The sequence below is a fragment of the Schistocerca serialis genome, unplaced genomic scaffold, assembly GCF_023864345.2.
Source record: "Schistocerca serialis cubense isolate TAMUIC-IGC-003099 unplaced genomic scaffold, iqSchSeri2.2 HiC_scaffold_1236, whole genome shotgun sequence".
NCBI lineage: Eukaryota > Metazoa > Arthropoda > Insecta > Orthoptera > Acrididae > Schistocerca > Schistocerca serialis.
This window is the reverse complement of record NW_026047443.1, coordinates 1-7,500: the sequence shown is the minus strand read 5'-3', so window position 1 is coordinate 7,500 and position 7,500 is coordinate 1. Positions and strand designations below refer to the sequence as shown.

Here is a 7,500-nt window from a genome sequence, read left to right as displayed (position 1 = left end):
GATGAACGGCGGAAGTTTCCCGCACTCGTAATGTGCAATCCACACCTATAACTTGCGTTTCATGAAGAGTTATGTCCAATATGCGACATTCCCGCTGTCCCTATACATGAGCTGCGAGCTGTACCACGTACAAGCTACAGACGCGATCGCATTGCTCACTGTACTGATTCCCATGCCGAGCGATCAGCTAGGAAGCGCCCCATCCATGTCGGTACCCGTGGGCGTTGCACTCGCAGTCGCAAAAAACGTTGGGCAAATATATATCTCGGAACAGTAACGACAGTCGGAGCCTCCTGGCGTTGCACTCGCAGTCGCAAAAAACGCTGGGCAAATATATTTCTCGGAAGAGTAACGACAGTCCGAGCCTCCTGCGTGGGAAGAGTCTTTCTAGGCCCTGACCCACGGGAAGGGTTTAGCTTCCCCCATCCCGGACATTTGAAGTCGTCACACTACCGGTATTGACTAATAGACTGATTGCTGATAATCACTAGCCATACACTGGGGGAAACGGCCGACAGGGGCAGCAACATAGTGGAGCCGCAGTGTCACTAATGTACAGAGATAGAACAGTTTCGACTGGAACCAGAGTAACCGTATACACGGCACTGATTAGTAATAAATGCAGAGCCATCAGAATACAGATAATATATACAACCGTCCCTATACATGCTGAAAGACTCTGCACACAATGAGAACCACACGTCAGCCAGACACTATCACACACTACTCTCTGCCTCTAACAGGCACACACACAATATCTAACCACCAGCATGGAAGAACATCCGGTGCATCCTCTCCGCCACATTACACAATCCACACTATCATAACCAGACCGGGAGGTCCACCCAGAAAACAGAATATCCCACCCTTCCGACATCCGCCATTGCTCAGTTAAGCCACGAACACCCACACATGTCCTACACAGGGGTGCACCCAACATCACAATACTGCCTCCTGTCACAGTACACAAACAATGGCAGGAATGAAAGACACACATCTGCCATAACCTTGGAATCGGAGCGCCGCCTGTCATGAGCCACAAGTGCATCCTGACGTGACAAATCGGATGATCCCGCAGGCATGCACTTACGATAATCACTATCAACGAACCTGCCGCCCCCCCCCCCCCAATACACCTTTCCCTACAACAATGTGTACCTTAACCTAAGCGATATTGTACCTTAACCTCAGCTATATCGTACCTTAACCTAACCTACATTGCGCCTTAACCTAACCTACGTTGTGCCTTAACCTAACCTACGTTGTGCCTTAACCTAACGTATGTTGTGCCTTAACCTAACCTATGTTGTGCCTTAACCTAACCTATGTTGTGCCTTAACCTAACCTATGTTGTGCCTTAACCTAACCCATGTTGTGCCTTAACCTAACCCATGTTGTGCCTTAACCTAACCCATGTTGTGCCTTAACCTAACCCATGTTGTGCCTTAACCTAACCCATGTTGTGCCTTAACCTAACCCATATTGTACCTTAACCTAACCCATGTTGTGCCTTAACCTAACCCATGTTGTGCCTTAACCTAACCCATGTTGTGCCTTAACCTAACCCATGTTGTGCCTTAACCTAACCCATGTTGTGCCTTAACCTAACCCATGTTGTGCCTTAACCTAACCCATGTTGTGCCTTAACCTAACCCATGTTGTGCCTTAACCTAACCCATGTTGTGCCTTAACCTAACCCATGTTGTGCCTTAACCTAACCCATATTGTACCTTAACCTAACCCATATTGTACCTTAACCTAACCCATATTGTACCTTAACCTAACCCATATTGTACCTTAACCTAACCCATATTGTACCTTAACCTAACCCATATTGTACCTTAACCTAACCCATATTGTACCTTAACCTAACCCATATTGTACCTTAACCTAACCCATATTGTACCTTAACCTAACCCATATTGTACCTTAACCTAACCCATGTTGTGCCTTAACCTAACCCATGTTGTGCCTTAACCTAACCCATATTGTGCCTTAACCTAACCCATGTTGTGCCTTAACCTAACCCATATTGTGCCTTAACCTAACCCATATTGTGCCTTAACCTAACCCATGTTGTGCCTTAACCTAACCCATGTTGTGCCTTAACCTAACCCATGTTGTGCCTTAACCTAACCCATGTTGTGCCTTAACCTAACCCATATTGTACCTTAACCTAACCCATATTGTACCTTAACCTAACCCATATTGTACCTTAACCTAACCCATATTGTACCTTAACCTAACCCATATTGTGCCTTAACCTAACCCATATTGTGCCTTAACCTAACCCATATTGTGCCTCAACCTAACCCAATTTGTGCCTCAACCTAACCCATATTGTGCCTCAACCTAACCCATATTGTGCCTCAACCTAACCCATATTGTGCCTCAACCTAACCCAATTTGTGCCTCAACCTAACCCATATTGTGCCTCAACCTAACCTAATTTGTGCCTCAACGTAACCTAATTTGTGCCTCAACGTAACCTAATTTGTGCCTCAACGTAACCTAATTTGTGCCTCAACGTAACCTAATTTGTGCCTCAACGTAACCTAATTTGTGCTTCAACGTAACCTAAATTGTGCTTCAACGTAACCTAAATTGTGCTTCAACGTAACCTAAATTGTGCTTCAACGTAACCTAAATTGTGCTTTAACGTAACCTAAATTGTGCTTTAACGTAACCTAAATTGTGCTTTAACGTAACCTAAATTGTGCTTTAACGTAACCTAAATTGTGCTTTAACGTAACCCATGTTGTGCTTTAACGTAACCCATGTTGTGCTTTAACGTAACCCATGTTGTGCTTTAACGTAACCCATGTTGTGCCTTAACCTAACCTATATTGCGCCTTAACCTGCTCTGTAATTGTTATGCAACTCGTTAAATTAGTGTAGTGTTGCCTAACCGCAACCCTCGCAATATAGTTCGCTATTCGCACTGCCCGGTCCCCTGTGTATCGCGTCATGTTAAACACCTTGCAGGTGTTGCTGACTTTCCACATGCTCCTGCTATACACTGTAATGTGGATAGCAGCAGGACGTACATGCCCCCCCCCCCTTCCCCCCTGCCTTCGCAAGCTGGTCGTTGAGAAGTTTGCATGTTCAATGCCCTTCGCATGCCGACGTACTCAGCCTACGTTGTGGTACGGCCTGTCACCTGTCCGCCGATGTACGCAAAACCCACAAACTGTACTGCACATTGGTCCGTATGTACTGAATGATACATCGTGGCACATGTGTGACCGTACGACGACTGCGCCTAGCAACGGCAGACCATACAGTCCAAATATTGTGCACGCAGCTACGTGTCGTCTCCCTATAAGAGCTGGATTGCAGTGTGGTACGCCATTCAGACGTGTGGGAGGAACGGACGCCCTCGATGGCGATCAGCATGAGCAGTCTGTTGATGTAGTGGAGCGTGTATTCGGACGTAGTCGTCTCTTCTCACACACCGTGATAGCATGTTGCACCGCGTTCCACATCTGCGACATCCTGCAGAGGCCGGCTGACAGTCGTTCGCGCAATGGACACCGCATACGTACGGGGGCTACCTTCCACGTGTTCTCGAGGCGTGCACATGTTGTTGCGTCTATGTGGGCAGACGTAGTGTGTTGTGACACCTGACACAGGCATGCAATACTCGTTGCAAATGGCGATGGACGTCTACGTTTGCTGGTGACGTTACGCAAATGAACAACAGGTAACCCGTTGTGGTGCGGTTGTTCTCGCTAGAGGTGAATCAGTGTTGGCGACGATCGGTCGAGCTATTAACTGGTTGTTTCAGGGATACCCACCATGCCCACGAACGTGAAAGGGGATCTGGGTGTGAGGCGATACGCGGCGGTGGCTGTGGGTGAGACTGTCCCCGGCCGGTGAGGGGGGGCCGCCCGGCGTGCTGGCAGCGCGGTGCGTGGGCGCACGCGCTACAGCCGGCTGGTGGGGGCGGCCAGTGGCAGGCGCGCCGGCCGACGGACGCGGCAGGCGGCGCAGCTGCGCGCCGGGGCCCCCTGCTCGCGGCGCCTTGCGGCCAAAGTAGGTCCTCGCGGGCCCGGTGCGAAGCGCGGTGGCCATCTGCAGTGTGCTGGTCCGATTGAGGACTGTGTGCGCTGAGGATGCGCCGCCGCCCGGCGCTCGGCGCCGCGACGCCCGTCTGCTGCTCGGTCGCCCCAGCGGTTCTCGCAGGTGGTTTGTATCGCAGCTGTGCGGACGTGTTGGCGCGTGCGCTGTGCTGGGAGAGTTCGCTTCGGCACCCAAGTGGGGCTTTTGTCCTTCTGTGGCGCTGGCGTTGGAGCTGCCGGTCACCGTAGGTGGCGCGTGTTGTCTCCCGCCGGCAATGCCACGACAGCACGCTCCCGGGCCTCTGTCGGCAGCGGCAAGCTCAGTTGGGAGCACGGGTGGTCGCACCTAAAGCGTCTACTCGCCTAACTCCGGGCGATTGCGCCTCTCTCGAACCCGACCAAGTACTTAGGACGGCGCTGCGCGCCGCCGGGACCTGAGAGGGTTTCGAGGTGTGTTGTGCAGGGGAGCTCAGCCTCCTCCTGTTTGCAGAATAATTGAGCGGACGCTTGCGTGTTCGCGCGGGCCCCCCGGGACACACTCCCGGGCGGCCGGCTGCTCAGCTCTAGTTGACGCAGCTCCCTGGTTGATCCTGCCAGTAGTCATATGCTTGTCTCAAAGATTAAGCCATGCATGTCTCAGTACAAGCCGCATTAAGGTGAAACCGCGAATGCTCATTAAATCAGTTATGGTTCCTTAGATCGTACCCACGTTACTTGGATAACTGTGGTAATTCTAGAGCTAATACATGCAAACAGAGTCCCGACCAGAGATGGAAGGGACGCTTTTATTAGATCAAAACCAATCGGTCGGCTCGTCCGGTCCGTTTGCCTTGGTGACTCTGAATAACTTTGGGCTGATCGCACGGTCCTCGTACCGGCGACGCATCTTTCAAATGTCTGCCTTATCAACTGTCGATGGTAGGTTCTGCGCCTACCATGGTTGTAACGGGTAACGGGGAATCAGGGTTCGATTCCGGAGAGGGAGCCTGAGAAACGGCTACCACATCCAAGGAAGGCAGCAGGCGCGCAAATTACCCACTCCCGGCACGGGGAGGTAGTGACGAAAAATAACGATACGGGACTCATCCGAGGCCCCGTAATCGGAATGAGTACACTTTAAATCCTTTAACGAGTATCTATTGGAGGGCAAGTCTGGTGCCAGCAGCCGCGGTAATTCCAGCTCCAATAGCGTATATTAAAGTTGTTGCGGTTAAAAAGCTCGTAGTTGGATTTGTGTCCCACGCTGTTGGTTCACCGCCCGTCGGTGTTTAACTGGCATGTATCGTGGGACGTCCTGCCGGTGGGGCGAGCCGAAGGCGTGCGACCGCCTCGTGCGTGCTCGTGCGTCCCGAGGCGGACCCCGTTGAAATCCTACCAGGGTGCTCTTTATTGAGTGTCTCGGTGGGCCGGCACGTTTACTTTGAACAAATTAGAGTGCTTAAAGCAGGCAAGCCCGCCTGAATACTGTGTGCATGGAATAATGGAATAGGACCTCGGTTCTATTTTGTTGGTTTTCGGAACCCGAGGTAATGATTAATAGGGACAGGCGGGGGCATTCGTATTGCGACGTTAGAGGTGAAATTCTTGGATCGTCGCAAGACGAACAGAAGCGAAAGCATTTGCCAAGTATGTTTTCATTAATCAAGAACGAAAGTTAGAGGTTCGAAGGCGATCAGATACCGCCCTAGTTCTAACCATAAACGATGCCAGCCAGCGATCCGCCGCAGTTCCTCCGATGACTCGGCGGGCAGCCTCCGGGAAACCAAAGCTTTTGGGTTCCGGGGAAGTATGGTTGCAAAGCTGAAACTTAAAGGAATTGACGGAAGGGCACCACCAGGAGTGGAGCCTGCGGCTTAATTTGACTCAACACGGGAAACCTCACCAGGCCCGGACACCGGAAGGATTGACAGATTGATAGCTCTTTCTTGATTCGGTGGGTGGTGGTGCATGGCCGTTCTTAGTTGGTGGAGCGATTTGTCTGGTTAATTCCGATAACGAACGAGACTCTAGCCTGCTAACTAGTCGCGTGACATCCTTCGTGCTGTCAGCGATTACTTTTCTTCTTAGAGGGACAGGCGGCTTCTAGCCGCACGAGATTGAGCAATAACAGGTCTGTGATGCCCTTAGATGTTCTGGGCCGCACGCGCGCTACACTGAAGGAATCAGCGTGTCTTCCTAGGCCGAAAGGTCGGGGTAACCCGCTGAACCTCCTTCGTGCTAGGGATTGGGGCTTGCAATTGTTCCCCATGAACGAGGAATTCCCAGTAAGCGCGAGTCATAAGCTCGCGTTGATTACGTCCCTGCCCTTTGTACACACCGCCCGTCGCTACTACCGATTGAATGATTTAGTGAGGTCTTCGGACTGGTACGCGGCATTGACTCTGTCGTTGCCGATGCTACCGGAAAGATGACCAAACTTGATCATTTAGAGGAAGTAAAAGTCGTAACAAGGTTTCCGTAGGTGAACCTGCGGAAGGATCATTACCGACTAGACTGCATGTCTTTCGATGTGCGTGTCGTGTCGCGCAACACGCAGCTACCTGTACGGCTCGCAGTAGCCGTGCGCCGCGTGCGGAACCACGCGTTCGTCTCAAAACTAAAGGCAATGTTGTGTGGTACGAGCGCTGAAGCGCTGGAGCGGCTGGCCTGCGGCACCTGGCGCCTGGCGCCGGTTTTGAATGACTTTCGCCCGACTGCCTGTCCGCTCCGGTGTGGAGCCGTACGACGCCCATCGGCCGTGAGGCCGTTGGACACTGAACGCTGGAACAGGGCCGCCACACGCCTCAGTCCCGCCTATGCAACTGTCTCGAAAGAGATGGTGGAAACTATGAAAAGATCACCCAGGACGGTGGATCACTCGGCTCGTGGGTCGATGAAGAACGCAGCAAATTGCGCGTCGACATGTGAACTGCAGGACACATGAACATCGACGTTTCGAACGCACATTGCGGTCCATGGATTCCGTTCCCGGGCCACGTCTGGCTGAGGGTCGGCTACGTATACTGAAGCGCGCGGCGTTTGCCCCGCTTCGCAGACCTGGGAGTGTCGTGGCCGCCTGTGGGGCCGGCCGCGTCTCCTTAAACGTGCGATGCGCGCCCGTCGCCTGGCGGTTCGCATACCGGTACTTACTCGGTAGCGTGCACAGCCGGCTGGCGGTGTGGCGTGCGACACCTCGTACAACGACCTCAGAGCAGGCGAGACTACCCGCTGAATTTAAGCATATTACTAAGCGGAGGAAAAGAAACTAACAAGGATTCCCCCAGTAGCGGCGAGCGAACAGGGAAGAGTCCAGCACCGAACCCCGCAGGCTGCCGCCTGTCGTGGCATGTGGTGTTTGGGAGGGTCCACTACCCCGACGCCTCGCGCCGAGCCCAAGTCCAACTTGAATGAGGCCACGGCCCGTAGAGGGTGCCAGGCCCGTAGCGGCCGGTGCGAGCGT

General features: G+C 52.6%; 2 non-coding genes across 2 annotated transcripts; both read left to right on the top strand.

Annotated features, from left to right (window-relative positions):
- Positions 1–4,638: 4,638 nt before the first annotated feature.
- On the top strand, positions 4,639–6,545 carry LOC126436470 (small subunit ribosomal RNA). Its single transcript, XR_007580692.1, has one exon. It is a non-coding gene; the product is annotated as a small subunit ribosomal RNA (ribosomal RNA).
- Positions 6,546–6,898: 353 nt separating this feature from the next.
- Positions 6,899–7,053, top strand: LOC126436424 (5.8S ribosomal RNA). Its single transcript, XR_007580656.1, has one exon. It is a non-coding gene; the product is annotated as a 5.8S ribosomal RNA (ribosomal RNA).
- The last annotated feature ends 447 nt before the right edge of the window (positions 7,054–7,500 follow it).